The sequence below is a fragment of the Bos indicus genome, chromosome 13 (genome assembly GCF_029378745.1).
Source record: "Bos indicus isolate NIAB-ARS_2022 breed Sahiwal x Tharparkar chromosome 13, NIAB-ARS_B.indTharparkar_mat_pri_1.0, whole genome shotgun sequence".
Classification (NCBI taxonomy): domain Eukaryota; kingdom Metazoa; phylum Chordata; class Mammalia; order Artiodactyla; family Bovidae; genus Bos; species Bos indicus.
Genome location: NC_091772.1, coordinates 42,453,445 through 42,469,365, shown reverse-complemented (window position 1 = coordinate 42,469,365; position 15,921 = coordinate 42,453,445). Strand labels below are relative to the sequence as shown.

General features: G+C 49.7%; 1 protein-coding gene across 4 annotated transcripts in view; it reads right to left on the bottom strand.

Annotated features, from left to right (window-relative positions):
• SYNDIG1 (synapse differentiation inducing 1) overlaps window positions 1-15,683 on the bottom strand; it is a 102,696-nt gene extending 87,013 nt beyond the window's left edge. For 2 of the 4 annotated variants that reach the window (XR_011570075.1, XM_070801074.1), the window contains exon 1: window positions 15,540-15,683. The gene's annotated coding sequence lies outside the window, so the exon portion shown is untranslated. Of the gene's footprint in view, window positions 1-15,049; window positions 15,355-15,539 lie in introns of those variants that run through there. The other 2 variants (XM_070801075.1, XM_070801076.1) reach the window with 2 other exon arrangements.
• Between the last annotated feature and the right edge of the window lie 238 nt (window positions 15,684-15,921).

Sequence of the window (15,921 nt, the reverse complement as noted above, 5' to 3'; positions counted from 1 at the left end):
CTTGTTAGAAACACAGATTTCAGGCTCTGACCCAGACTTGCTGAGCCCCGCTCGGCCCGTCTGCAAATCCCTGAGGGTTTCGTGTGCGTTAGAGTTTGGCGAGTGTCGCTTTAACAGGTGTTTCGGTAAGAAAAGCCGACTCAGCTGCTCCTTTAAACATTATTGAACTCAATTTGTATTCTGTACATTATTTGTGTATAAACCAGTTTTCAGCATCCCCTGGTGAATCCACTGTGCCACCAACTCTGAGAACCACTTGGACCTGGGCCACTCAGAGGGAGGCAACAGCATCAGCTCGGTGCCTGGGGGGGACACAGGGTCCCCTGCTCCGATCTGCTGCCCCAGACCCTGTGTTTACCAGCCCCCAGGAGATGCATGTGGTCACTTGGGCTGAGCCAGCTCTGCTCAGCCCTGGTCCTGTCTGCTGGGCTCAAGCCCAAGGTTTGTCACCTCCCTTGTCTCCACCTGCCTGCCATCACTCCCTTGCACACTACACGCGAGTTGTCACCAGCAAACCACCGTGGTCCCTTGTGTTTACTCGTACAGTAAGTCTCCTACACATGAACCTTCAAAACGCTCCCTTTCAAAGAAGCAAGTGTGCATTCGCATGTCCAGTCACAGAAGTTACTTCATGCTGTCTGGTGTACATTGTGGCGTGCATGCATCCCCTACAAGTGGTCGGGCTTGTGTGCGCTTTACTGTATGTTACAGAGTACAGTAATATGATATCGTTATTTCAAGTCCAGGACGTCTGAAAGCAAGCATGAAAGCATGATGTAGCTGGTACTGCTGTACTTTTCAAGGTACCGTATTGTAAGATTTAACATGATTTAATGTCTTTTTTATGCATTATTTGTGTGAAAAGCACCATAAACTATTACAGTACAGGACTGTGCAGCTGATTATGTCAGTTGGGTACCTAAGCTATGTTTGTTGAACTTATGAAGAAATTGGACTTACAACCGCACTCTTGGAATGGAGCTTGGGTACCTAAGCTATGTTTGTTGAACTTATGAAGAAATTGGACTTACAACCGCACTCTTGGAATGGAATGTACACGCGGTGTGGTCTTCCCGTCCCACTGCATCCCTGAATATCCCTCGGCACTCTTCTTGTTCACAGGGGGATGACAGTCACTGGCTGAATGGAGAACCCACCACAGGACATCACCTTCGCCCACCTTCACCTGGAGGCTGGAAAAGTTAAATCCTCCTCCTTACCCCAGGCTTTCTTATAACCGAGAGTGGTCACACACACAGCTTCAGGCCCAAGACAGCTGTGGGCAAATGTCTTCTGGAGGGGCTGTGTCCACCTTTCCCACCTCTTGCCCTGATCTCAGATGTGATGTCTGGAGCTGAAGCAGCCACCTGGGAACCAAGAAGTGGGAAAGACATAGCCCTGACTCCACTGAGTTGCCAAGTCACAACCTCCCACTTGGCTTATATCACATCAGAAAAATAACCCCTATAGTTCAGCTCCCATGACCCTGGTTCTCTGTTATTGTTGCTGCTTCATTTCTAACCTATGGACTCACACAATTCTTCAAACAGGTCTTTTTATTTTGCACACAAATAAGGAAAAGGAGAAAACAAGACATGTAAAGGCAAAAGGTTGGATCCAAATCAGCGTTGCCACTGATTTCTGCGTAAATTTGGAGAAGTTGTTAGACCTGTGAGGACATGAAACTTCTGTTTTTCTCACCTGTCCCTTTTATCTCTGGAGAACGATGGAATTGAACAAAATCCCCAAGACCAAGAATTCAATCACATAATAACGAATGCACCCACATAATGTGCAAAATCGCTGCTATTAATCTTTGCCCCAGTTTCTGACTATGGGCCTAAGATAGCATCACATTCTAGAAGATACTTTTGAGAAACAATGTGACTTGTGACTCACACATAATTGATGAGATGTGGCAGGAGTTACTCCTGAGGCTATATCAGAAGAGTCCACATCAATTAGTTGCTAGTAATTAGAACCTTAGAGCTCCAATTAATATGAGTCTTTTTTAATTGTGGTAAAAATACACAACATAAAATTTGCCATCTGGACTATTTTCAAGTGTACAGTTCAGTAGTGCTAAGGGTATTCTCACTGTTGTCAAACAGATCTCTAGAACTACTTAAATTTTTTTTTTTTTTTTTAACGATCGAACGTCCTCAGTTCCAAACCTCCCCAGTCGCCTACCTAAGTTCTCTCTCCACTTCATCCTTTATTTGCATTTTCACAGTAATTCCAAGAAGGCAGTGGGGAAGCATCTTCATTTTACAGCTGTGAAAGCAGGGGTAGAGTCAGGTGGCCTCACCCGCACCCCCTGGGCTTCCGGGTCATCTGGTACCCACCTCCACTCGTGCCCAGAGACGGGTTCTCCTGAGTACAAGAAGCAGCCAAGCAACCCTTGCCACGGTTGTGCCTTTGTTTTACTGAAGCATAATTGACATATAACATTATGTCACTTTCAGGTGAGTGGCATATGATCATTTGTATGTATTGTGAAATGATCGCAATAGGTCTAACTGACATATATCACAGGCATAATTACAATGTTTTTCTTGTGATGAAAACTTTTAAGATCTACCCTCTGAGCAAGTTTCAAATATGCAATGCAGTAGTGTTAACTATGGTCACCATGCTGCACAGCATATCCCATGACATTCATCTTATAACTGGAATTTGTAACTTTTGACCCTCTTCACCCATTTTCTCCACTCCTCCACCACTGCCTGCCTATGAGTTTGGAGTTTGTTCATTTTGGTTTTTCTTTTTTTTTCAGATTCCACATACAAGTGAGATCCTATGGTATTTATCTTTCTCTGTCTTATTTCACTTAGCACAGTGCCCTCAAGTTCCACCCAAGTTGCTGCAAGGGGCAGGATTTCCTTCTTTTTATAGCTAAATAATATTTCATTGTATATATGTGTGCACATATTTATAGCTATATATGTGTCTATAGCTATGTCTATATCACATCTTCTTTATCCGTCTATCAATTGCTTCCATATCTTGGCTATGGTAGATAATGCTGTAGTGAATACAAGGTGCATATATCTTTTTGAGCCACTGTGTTCATTTTCTTTGGATAAACCCAGAAGTGAAATTGCTGGATTGTATGGTAGTTCTATTTTTATGTTTTTAGGAATCTCCATTCTGTTTTCCATAGCAACTGTACCAATTTACATTTCCACCATCAGTACACCATTTCCCTTTTCTTCAACAACTGATTTGTTGTCCTTTTGATAAAAGCTTTTCTGATAGGTGTGAGGTGATGCCTCATCAGTCAGTTCAGTCCTCAGTCACGTCCAACTCTTTGCGACCCCATGGACTGCAGCACGCCAGGCCTGTCTGTCTATCACCAACTCCCGGACCTTACTCAAACTCATGTCCATTGAGTCGGTGATGCCATCCAACCATCTCATCCTCTGTCGTCCCCTTCTTCTCCCACCTTCAAACTTTCCCAGCATCAGGGTCTTCTCAAATGAGTCAGTTCTTCCCATCAGGTGGCCAAAGTATCGGAGTTTCAGCTTCAGCATCAGTTCCTCCAATGAATATTCAGGACTGATTTCCTTTAGGATGGACTGGTTGGATCGCCTCACAGTCCAAGGGACTCTCAAGAGTCTCCTCCAACACCACAGTTCAAAAGCATGAATTCTTCGGCACTCAGCTTTCTTTATAGTCCAACTCTCACATCCATACATGACTACTAGAAAAACCATAGCTTTGACTATATGGACCTTTGTTGGCAAAGTAATGTCTCTTCTTTTTAATATGGTGTCTAGGTTGGTCATAGCTTTTCTTCCAAGGAGCAAACGTCTTTTAATTTCATGGCTGCAGTCACCACCTGCTGTGATTTTGGAGCCCCTAAAAATGAACTCTGCCACTGTTTCCGCTGTTTCCCCATCTATTTGCCGTGAAGCAATGGGACCGGATGACATGATCTTAGTTTTCTGAATGTTGAGCTTTAAGCCAACTTTGTCACTCTCCTCTTTCACTTTCATCAAGAGGCTTTTTAGTTCCTCTTCACTTTCTGCCATAAGATTGATGTCATCTGCATATCCGAGGTTATTGATATTTCTTCTGGAAATCTTGGTTCCAGCTTGTGCTTCATCCAGCCCAGCATTTCTCATGATGTACTCTGCATATAAGTTAAATAAGCAGGGTGGCAATATACAGCCTTGACATACTCCTTTTCCTATTTGGAACCAGTCTGTTGTTCCATGTCTGGTTCTAACTGTTGCTTCCTGACCTGCATACAGATTTCTTAAGAGCCAGGTCAGGTAGTCTGGTATTCCCATCTCTTTTAGAATTTTCCACAGTTTGTTGTATTCCACACAAAGGCTTTTGCATAGTCAATGAAGCAAAGAAGTTTTTCTGGAACTCTCTTGCTTTTTCGATGATCCAGCAGATATTGGCAATTTGATCTCTGGTTCCTCTGCCTTTTCTAAATCCAGCTTGAACATCTGGAAGGTAATGGTTCACATACTCTTGAAGCCTGGCTTGGAGAATTTTGAGCATTACTTTATTAGCATGTGAGATGAGTACAGTTGTGCGGTAGTTTGAGCCTTCTTTGGGATTGGAATGAAAACTGACCTTTTCCAGTCCTATGGCCACTGCTGAGTTTTCCAAATTCGCTGGCATATTGAGTGCAGCACTTTCACAGCATCATCTTTTAGGATTTGATATAGCTCAACTGGAATTCCACCATCTCCACTAGCTTTGTTCATAGTAATGCTTCTTGAGGCCCACTTGACTTTGCATTCCAGGATGTCTGGCTCTAGGTAAGTGATCACACCATTGTGATGATCTGGGTCTTGAAGACCTTCTTTGTATAGTTCTTCTGTGTATTCTTGCCACTTCTTCTTAATATCTTCCGCTTCTCTAAGGTCCATACCATTTCTGTCCTTTATTTAGCCCATCTTTGCATGACATGTTCCCTTGGTATCTCTAATTTTCCTGAAGAGATGTCTAGTCTTTCCCATTCTATTGTTTTCCTCTATTTCTTTGCACTGATCACTAAGGAAGGCTTTCTTATCTCTCCTTGCTGTTCTCTGGAACTCTACATTCAAATGGGTATATCCTCCCTTTTTTCCTTTGCTTTTCACTTCTCTTCTTTTCACAGCTATTTGTAAGCCCTCCTCAGACAGACGTATTGATTTTTCGCATTTCTGTTTCTTGGTGATGGTCTTGATCACCGCCTCCTGTACAATGTCATGAACCTCCATCTATAGTTCTTCAGGCACTCTGTCTGTCAGATCTAATCCCTTGAATCTATTTGTCACTTCCACTGTATACTCATAAGGGATTTGATTTAGGTCATAACTGAATCGTCTAGTGGTTTCCCCAACTTTCATCAATTTAAGTCTGAATTTGGCAATAAGGAATTCATGATCTGAGCCACAGTCAGCTCCCAGTCTTGTTTTTGCTGACTGTATAGAGCTTCTCCATCTTTGGCTGCAAAGAATATAATCAATCTGACTTCAGTATTGACCATCTGGTGATGTTCATGTGTAGAGTCTTCTCTTGTGTTGTTGGAAGAGGGTGTTTCCCATGACCAGTGCATTCTCTTGGTAAAACTCTATTAGCTTTTGCATTTCTCTGATGACTGGTGAGTAGAGCACCTTTTCAGGTACTTGCTGGCCATTTGCAGGTCTTCTCTGGAAAAATCTTTACTCAGATGCTCTGCCCATTTTTAATAAGGTCATTAGTATTATTATTTGCTATTGAATTGTAGAGTATCCATTTTGGATATGGACCAATTATCGATATATAATTTGTAAATATTTTCCCCCATCAGTAGGTCAGTTGTCAATGAATGGTTTGCTTTGCTGTGCGGAGGTTTTTAGCTTTGGTGGAGTTCTACTTGCTTATTTTTGCTTTTGTTGCCTTTGCTCTTGGTGTCAAATCCAAAAAACCATCACTAAGAGTGATGTCATGGAGCTTAGCACCTACATTTTCTTCTAGGAGTTTTATGGTTTCAGGTCTTACATTCAAATCTTCAACCCATACTGAGTTACTTTTTGTGTGTGGTGTAAAATAGTGGTCCAGTTTCATTTTTTGCATGTGACTATTTAGTTTTCCCAACACCATTCATTGAAAAGACTGTCTTTTCCCCATTGCATTTTCTTGTCTCCTCTGTCATACACTGATTAACCATATACACATGTATTTATTTCTGGGCTCTCTCTTCTGTCCCATCAATCTATATGTCTGTTTTTATGTCAATAAATACTGTTTTGATTACTATAGCTTTGTAGTATAGTTTGAAATTAAGATGTGTGATGTTTCCAGGACAGTTCTGCTGCTCAAAGTATGAGGAGGGTACAAACAGTGGGCTCCTGCCAGTCTCACCTGTCCTGGCCCAGAGGACCTGGTCAGGGAATCTAAGGAGGTCAAGGTGGGGAAGGAGGATTCAGAGGAAAGAGAGGTGTAGATCAGGACTGTGCTCCCAAGATGTCCTCTAAGGCTGAGCTGAACTCCAGCAGAGTCGATGGCCCTCTGATCTGTGCCCCTGAGAAACAACTAAGCTCAGCTTGGTTTTATTCTCCAAGAAAAGGACAATTGGTCTTAAGGCGAAAGGGAAGCAACAAGCAGAGTCCCATCTCACTGAAATGCATTGTTTAAACATCTGAAGCTCTGAATACAAATTCTAGGAAGACCAGCCTTTTTGGGCAGCATCTAAGGACATTTCTAACTTCTGGGAAAAGCCTTGTGCCAGAGCAGAAAGCAGGTCTTGCCGGGTCACCTCCCACACTGTTTTATGTCTCCAGACATTCTCTGTGTCATCTGGAGCCTGCAGCAATAGAGGAAGCAGCTTCCCCTCTGACTGTCGTGTGCTGTACAGGACACACCTGTTCTCCGGGACGTCTGTGGGCACGCACCCCTTGGACGGTCCACAGCTGGCCTTCCCCTCACCCCTGGTCACTATCTGCTCACCTGCATGGACACTCTTCTCCCAGGAAACCACCACCCAGCACAGAGGGACAGATGACCCAGTGATGTTTGCCCCACTTGGCTTTTATCACAAAATGGAATTGTCTGTGTCTGTCAGTCCAAGATGACACAGGACAGGCAACTGTCCTGAGCTTTACACTAAGTGCAGCACCAAGAAACCTGAGTGTGGGGGTGGGCAAACGTGACCTTGAGACAAACAGCAAAGGAACAGATCCCTGAAGGGTCCACGCACTGGGCCCATCCTCTGGCAACTGGAGGGCCAGAGAGCCAGCGGGGAACCCCCTGGGGTTCACCCCACCAAGTGTGAGAATGGGGATCTGTATAAATCCGTGTGATACACACACTTTCCATGGTCACCCTCTCTTCCTGGCCTGGGAGGGAGATGCAACACGGGGCAAACAGGAGAAGCTTCTGTGGGTTTCCCTGAAGAAGCCCCGAAGAAGCTGCTGTGCTGTGAAAGCTTCCGTCTGACCCTTCAGATGTGTGCTGATGCTTCTTCTCCAAGTGCGTGAACTCAATTTACTTCCCTAGGAAACTGGGCCATGGGGCCCCCTTAGTGCAACCAGTCCACCATAGCTCAGGTGGGCACAGCAGCTCCACCAGAGAAAAGACAGAGAGAAGGGCTGCCAACTGGGGAGCGGAAGCCAAGGGCTGAGTTCCTGCGGTGGTTCCAGACCCCGCCCCCAGGGAGCCTCTGTCAGGGGAAGTGGAGGAGGGGCCCTTCCAGGGGCTCTTGGCCTCCTTGGGCCCCGCCTCCCTCCTCTCTCCACCCCCACCCCCAGCCCTCATTTCCACTGAAGGGCTGCCAGTTCCCCTGCGTCTTGAATCCACTGCAGCCAGGAGGGCAGGGCTGTGGGACTCACTGTCCTGGCCTGTGGGTGGATCAGGGTTCACAGTCCAGAAGGCCCCGGGCACCTTGATCACTGCTCTCCTCTCAAGCTCAGCCCCACCTGGAGTAGCCTTATGTCAGGCCCACACTGCCCTCAGCCCCCACACGTGTCCACAGGCTCCCGGGCCCTCAGCCTGAAGATGGAGAGACATCCACAGGTCTGGCTGGGTTCATGTTCCCTAGAGGTCACACACTTTCTCCCAGGGACCAGCTGGACAAGCCAGGAGCATGGATTCTGAGGCGGGGTGGCTGTAAGAGCGGAGACCATTCTACAGCTGGTGCTCCCATTCTACAGATGGAGCAGGGACCCTTGATCCTGGGGGAGGGAGATGTGTCCTGGGAAGGTCCTGGGGACAGATCAGTGGTGCCTCCCCAACAGCAGAGAGGGGATGACCACAGCTCCAGTGAAGGGACAGCTGTTTGCCCCCTTCCCTTCCTCCCCCAGCCACCGCCTGCCAACGGTGTTCCAATGCCCGAGTAGAACAGAAGAGCTGACGGCAGAAGGAACAGGTGCACTCCCAGTGGGCAACATTCTCCAGTCCACAGTGTGATGGGGCTGCACCTCTAGAGTGGACTAGGTGATGACTATCTGAAAGTGACTGGACATCCGGGCAGGACCCCAGGAACCTGGGGCAGCTGCAGCGTTGTGTGGGCAGGTCTAGACGGGCCATAGCTCCGGAGCCCACCCTCACCAAGGTCACTGGGAAGCCCTTTGCTCACACATCTGGGAGGTTGGCTGCCACTGTCTTGCTGTCTGTCCACAGAGCAGCTGGTGGAGGCACAGCAGCTCCAGGCGGGATGAGTTCAGAGCCCCCCGAGCTGCACCCACCAAGGAGCTTCTAAGTCAAGGGCAAAAGAAGGGAATAGGAAGAGGGGACAGTGGTGTGTCCAAAGCGTCCACTCTCCTGGTGGATGGAGCGTGGGGGCTGGGGACTTGAACATATGAAAACCTCTCTACTTTGGACCAGGATCAAGTACCTGTGGGCAGTGGGCACAGCCAAGTGGTCACAGCTGCACTGGAGCCACTCACCTTGGTGGGGGGGGGGGGTTGTCCTACACACAAGCAAAGACAATAAGAATCTGGGCAGGAACTCACGTCTACCACCCAAGAACCTGAAGTACGTGTTCTTCCCAGAAAGGGACTTGGAAAGTCACTGCTGGAGTCCAGCAATGGAGAAGGAAAGTGCATTATTCGGCCACAGCCCATTTTCATTCGTGGCTTCAGAACAGACTGTGATGGCCAAATAAACTCAGTGGTCCTGTTCACAGCTAAGGACCCTGCAACCCAAACACTCAGATCAACAATCCTGCCAAGAACACTGTGGTTAAAGGGGGATGACAGGGTCTGGGACATGGTCACATTGGTGGTCCTTGTGTTCTGAGCCGCTGGGCAGGTGTGTTGTGCTGAGTGCAGGGGATGTTAGGGCTGATGCCAGCAAGAGCCCTGAGATCTCATTCTGGGCAAAGGGGGCAAGGAAGAGGGTCCCCACATGTCAGGTGGGACCTTCTATTCACAGCCAACAGAATATCAAGGATGAAAGGCAGAGAATGGACTTAGAACAAAAGAGATGACTTTCCTTTAGTTAAATGTTTAACAGGAATCCCTCTTAGTGATGGCATTGGGGGTATGGCCCTGCACTGAGACCTGAGCTGGGCATGCTATGTCTCTGGGTTCAGTGTAGAAAAGAAAAGCTGTGGGCAGTGAGCATGCTAATTCATCCGCTTGGAGCCTGCGTTTTGCAGCTGCTTGCAGGGAGGACATGAGTGGAGAGGAAGAGAGTGGGAGAGAGAAGACAGGACGGGATTGTTTGCAGGCCAGGGGTCTTGGAAGGCCTTTCCAGGCTGGGCTAGGAGGGGTGGGCTTGCCCAGTGCGGGGTCCTCTCCACTCTCTGTGCGCACACTGGGCACAGTCTGGAGCAGACGCCTGAGCCGTGGGCATGGGCCAGCCCCTGTGCTCAGATGGTGTCTCAGACCCAAAGCACACTGTTGACCCACCTCAGCTCACCTTTGCTGCTGACCTGCAGGACACAGCAGCCTTACCCGAACTGACACGGAAATGTTCCCTCTAAAGGAAACCCGAGGGAAAGAGCCAGGGCCGAAATTTCAGATACTAAAACTGGCTACAGAAATGCAAAGACTTTACCTTTACCATTACATCTTTAAAAAATTTCTGCCCCACTCTTTTTGGGGAACATTTATTTTGGCCACATCACTTGCCATGTGGGATGTTAGTTTCCTAACGAGGGATTGAACCCGTGCCCCTGGCACTGGGAGCACAGAATCTTAACTGCTGGAGCACTAGGCAAATCCCTGTGAATATTTTATTTAAAGGTAACCTGAGACATTGCCAACAAGAGAAGAACAGGTAGCAATCTTTGGTGGCATGACTTGGACATCTGTGGGGCCCTTCTGATGCTAAAGGGAGCTTAAGCCCAGCCCTTAGTGCTGGGTTTCCCAGCCCTGCATGTGTGTATGCTGTCACTTCAGTCATGTCTGACTCTGAGACCCTGGACTGTAGCCCTCCAGGTTCCTCTGTCCAAGGGATTCTCCAGGCAAGAACGCTGGAGTGGGTTGCCATGCCTCTTCCAGGGGATCTTCCCAACCCAGGGATCAAACCCGTATCTCTTACATCTTTTGCTTTAGCAGGTGGGGTCTTTAACACTAGCATCACCTGGGAAGCCCTTCCCAGGCCCGACCTAGGACTTAATCACACTGGAATCCTCAAAAGCAAACCCTTTTATTTCAAACACTACAGAGTTGAGAGCCCATGACACCAAGGTGAGAAGGCCAGAATCATGAGGGTCACATAAAAACCGCATGTTGTACCAGGGCAGAAAGGTTAAGTTTATGTCATATGTTTGTTTCTCTGCTTTCCTGAGCAGGGCTAAAGCCTCAACGTATTTGAGGTAAGGTATTTTTCTTTCAGGAGTATCTTTGATTTAAAACTGAGGCAATGGAATAAAACCTTTGTGGCTCTAATTGTCTGAAACGTTTGTTTGCTTTTTGCTTTTGTTTTGGGCACTGATGTCTCCCAACAAAAAAAATCAAGGAAGGAATGGAAGGCAGGTTTGAAAAGTGATTACTCAATCAGGTCAAACGTTTGAGAAGTAATATGTTTTAAAAATGTGACTTGAAGCTAAGCAGGCCCTTGATGAAAGACTCCAATTGCAATCAGTTAACACCCACGTTCTCTCCCTCAGAGTCTCGGCCCCAGAATGTCACTGTAGCATTGTTAGGACCAATGTTTAAAAATGACTGTGATGAACACAAGATACGGCTGGGAGCTAAAAACTCAAAATGTTTTACATTGAACGCTGACTTGACCCCCAAGAGCAAAACTCCCACCTCTCTGGGATAATGTAAATTGAACTCGGTGGTATGTTCTTTTTAAGCAAGCCAAAGTGCAGAGTTGTCCCCTGGGCTGGTCTCTCAGAAGCACCTTTTTGTTTATTATTTTCTGTGCACACATATTGTTTCCTGGTTTTAGTTCTAATGGTTTTCTTGGGTCCCAAGGCTTATTTGTTTTTCTTTTCCTTTAGTATTTGATTTTATTCATTTCATGCAATTTAACAGGTTATCTGTCATACCACGGTTGAAGATGACTTGGACTTTTGATCGAAACATTTGTAATTAAATCATGGAGTATGATAAGCAATGTTTGTGGTTGGTTGATGATCTGCTTTAAAATGTTTCATCCTAGAGAACAAACTTCACTTTTCTAAGGTAACTTTTCTAAGTTGATGTGAGTCTAAACACAGTTGTGTTAGAGGCATCTTTCATGAGCCTTTCCCACGTGCGTCCTCTGAACCCACACAGCAGCAATGTTGACAGTGCTCAGGAGGTTCCTACTTGAGGACATGTCCCTGTGGATCGGTGGCCCCCTCCCAAACCTTATCCTGACTCCTGCCAACAAGAATTTGGAGAGCGCGGGAGCATGGACAGGCTGGGGCTCACACTATGTCCTGAGAACCACAGGGATGAGAACTTCACCCAGAGAGACACCCTAACACTCTAAGTGAAGTGCTCCTAAACCAGAGTCGTTCCCATTTAAAAAATGGTAGCAGCCTTTAAAATTTTGTTCTCAAAACCCTGGGAAGAACACGGAGGGAGAGAAACAGAATCTCAGGAAAGTTAAGTGAGCTCAGCTTAGTCAACGGGCAAACAGCAGAGGCTGTCTGGGCACAGAAATTCCAGAAGGTGTCCTGGGGCAGACCAAGCTTTCTCCCCCTCCTCCTTCCCCTTCCTCCTCCTCCCTCCTTCCCCTTTCTCCTCCTCCCTCCTTTCTCCTCCCTCCCAGACCAAGTCCTCAGGCTGTCTGACCTGAACTAAGCCAGGCTGAGGGCACTGAACTACAGTCCAGCCTGAAAGAGTTACAGCTGTTCCTGTTTAAAACATAAGCTCTCTGAAAAAAATGTGAAATGTCCTAATATCTTGCACAGAGAATGTAGAAAAATCACATTTGTTTAAACCACTGGGAACTACCTGTGTTATTCCAGTTCTGGTGACATGAGCAGGAACTGGGTCAATGTTTGGAATATTTAATATTTGAATACCTTTCATGTTTTATTTTTATTTTTGACGTGTTGGCACGAGGCCTCCAGCTCTGCGATGCTGGGTCAAAGCTGTGGCCCCAATGTCACCCCTGATCAGCCTTTTCCCTCCAAACAGCCTCATGTGACTTCCCACCGAAAGACCAGGCATTTCTGCTTCTCATTAGCCCGAGACTGTGTTGATGTTGACAAACCAACACACCATCCTTCAATCTTCTCACCTTTGCCTGCCCAGTCTGAGGATGTTGCTGTGACTACAGGTCACAGCGTTTCAACCAGCCCCTTTGGCTGTGAGGATCCCCATTGTGCGTGGGTCCCAAAAAGGCCAATGCAAGGCGCTGGGGGCAGAGGTTTTGTCTGCTGGGGGCAGAGGAATAAAGGGCTGGCCTAGGCTGTATTCACATCAGAGCAGGTTGGCTGAGGATCTGGTTCAAGAGCGCACCTTATCAAGGTGTCGGAAAGCCCGCCCAGTCCTCCAAGCGCATTATTGGCAATTTTTAGGGGCAGCTTTTCTATAAAGCCAGGTGCAGAGGCATGGGGACTGGGAAGGGTGTGCAGGTGTGGGGGCTCTCTCCCACGGTCTCTGGAGGCTGGCCCCAGGAGACCCTCTCCAGCCCACAGACCCCACACTCGGAACCCATCAGAGCAAGTAGTTTCCAGATGTGGCCAGGTGACAAGCACATGCTTTCTAATTGAGAGATGAAATGTCAGCACTCTCACGAACCTCAGAATAGCACCGACTAGTGTCTCTCATAGAAAACTTACATAAGAAAATAGCTTTTTATTCTATTACAATGGTAATCACTCCTGAGAAAATATGCATTAGAGCTAATGAGGAGCTGAGGCCAAGTCAGTGCAGCACTTTTAATGTGGGAGAAATTGCTTAATGATTCAAGTTTTTTTTTTTACCAAAACGTATTCTTTTGCTTATCCTGGTTTAACTGGGATCTGTTTACCCCTTGCACGGCCACTGGCACGAGCCAAATGCAATTGTTCCACATATCTCTTTTTTCGGCATCTGAATTTTTCTCTCTCCTCCTTCAATTCCCCTCTTTGGGCCTCCAGGAGGTTAGCAGGTTTCTTTTCTACCCCAAAATGGACATGGGGGCATCTTTGTTTCTATTTTAACATCACCTATTTCTCATAGAATCATTCGAAGAAGTTGTTTCTGCCCCAGTTAAGTGAAAATGAAATGAAACGTCATCGGCTGGAGATTCATGGGGCCGTGTTTTGCGGTGAAGGGAGCTGCGAATGGATTTCCAAACCCTTCCTCAGACATGGCCTCCAACTCGCAGGAGAGTGGTAAACAGGAGGGAAGGCAACAGGGTTGGAGGAGGGGCACTGACATTCTCCATCGTAAGAAACTTCAGACAGAGATTTCCCCAGTTTTTTCTGTATTTGATAAGGCCTTCTTGATGACCGGGATTCTATTTCCATGCAGTAGGTGGGGGCAGGGTGGGAGAGGGCAGCAGATGAGTGATAAACTAACCTCTGCTGGGAGCAGAGGGACCCCGGGGTGTTGCAGAAAGAGAGGGAGGGAGAGAGGTGAGGACTCGTCCTCAAACGGCTCACAGGCCAGCACCTGTGGTCTGATCTCCAGAAAGACATTCCACACCACCACCAGGCACAGAGCATGCAATAATTCATCCCAAACCTGCTCCAGCCACTTCCTGTCCTAGCCAGAATGGACATCAGACCACCGCCCGGCTGGCTTTGCAGTCTGGTTGCCCGGAGCATTTAGCGAGTCAAAGCCCCTCAAAAGACCACATCCCAGCACCAAGTCTGACTGCCCGGCGATCTCTCCTCAGCAAGGAAAAGTTGGCCGGCTCCCGGTTTTGTTACCGGAGGCTCACCCCACGGGCTGCAGGTCTTTGCAGCGCAGCAGCCGCTCCCTTTGGGCTCTGACCAAACACACTGGCCAGCAGGAGAGGGGTCAACAAGATCCACAGACCCGGGGCTCACCCGGGTCAGGCCTGAGCCTGATTCTAACTAAAGCACGGAACCACCTACTCCCGGCCCCTAAATCGGCCAAACCCTCGGCCAGTGTCTGCCGCACCGAACCTGAACCCAGGACGCGGCCGAGAAGGCGCAGACAGGAGTCCGGCCAGGAGCCTGGCGGGCGCCAGAGCATCTGACGCCGCAGAAGGGTTGTGCGCACCTGGAGTCTGGGTGACAGGCGCCTAAGGCTCTGCGTGCACGGGGACCACCCCAGGAAAGGAAGGCAACCAGAGGACCCCTTCCTCTAGTCCTTCAGAAAAGCCGAGCGACCCCACTGGCAGCCTTCCCAAAGCAGGACTCGAAGCGCCCACTCCACTGGAACCGCCGCAAACGCATTGCCATCAAAGCCCCTTCCCTAGGAAAAGTGCCCAGTTTTCCCTGTAACCCAAATCCCTCGCTCCTCACCTCCGAGAGCGCGCACGAAGAGACAGAAATCGCACCAAGGAAAATTGTGACCACAACTTGAACCCCCAAACGCATCCACTCTCTGCCCTCTCCGCGCGGTTGCTGGCAGCTCCCGGGGCTGCGGGCGGTAGCGGCCGCGAGGGGCTCCCGGGTCCCGGGCCCCAGGGCGCTCTCACCCTTGCCTTCCCTTTTCCCTCCGCTTGGTGAAGCGAAGCCCGCTTCCCTTCCCGGTCCCATATGAACCTCGGTCCGCACCTCCGCCGCGGCCCCGCTCACCAGCCCCCGACTGTCTCCTGTGAGTCACTCGAAGGGGTCTCCGGACCCGCAGAACCAATGCCTGCCGCGCGCCTCCACCGCCCGGGTAGCCCTGCTCCACCGCGCTCCCGGGTCTCGATCTCAGCAGCTCCCTCCGACTTCTCACAGCGGCCCCTCGGCGCCGCCCGGGTGCCTAGGGTGGCGAGGCGCCAGGCTGCAGCCCGGGCTGCCGGCGCCCAGCCCCTTCTTTCTCATCTTCTTCGCTTGCTCCGATTCTCCCAGGCGCCTGGCGACCCCGCGCCTCCCCGGTCCCGCCGCCCGGACCGCCCGGACTCACCCCGGCGCCACGCCGCCGCCGGTCTGCGCTCTCCGAGGCGGAGCCAGGACTCCCTCCCGCGCGGGGGCCTCCTCCCCGCCTCCCGCCCGCGGCCCCTGCCCCACTGCCGCGGACCCCTCCTCTGCCCGCGCGGCCGGGGCGGTCGGGACTTACCTCCTGGACAAGGTGACCCGCTAGTGCGCTCGGCGGCGGCCCGCGCGTCTCCGGAGACAGCGAGCGAGCGCGCGGGGCGCCGGGGATCCTGCGCCCGCCTCTGCTTCCCGCTCCCTCCCCCGCCGCCCGGCCCTTCCCTCCGTCCCCTCCGTGCAGCTCGGCTCTGCGCTCGCCGCCCGCGCCCCCGGCTGCCCCGCGCGTCCTGGAGCGCCGGGACGCGGGGCAGCGGCGGCGGCCCGGGCGGCTTGAGCTAGCGAGCGGCGGCGGCGGGGCGGAGCCCGGCCCTCAGTCCCCGGGAGAAGAGGGTGCGGGGAGACTCCCGCGGCGCGCGCCCGGCGGGCGGGTGGGCGAGGGGCACCCGGGGCGCGCCGCTTGGTTCGGC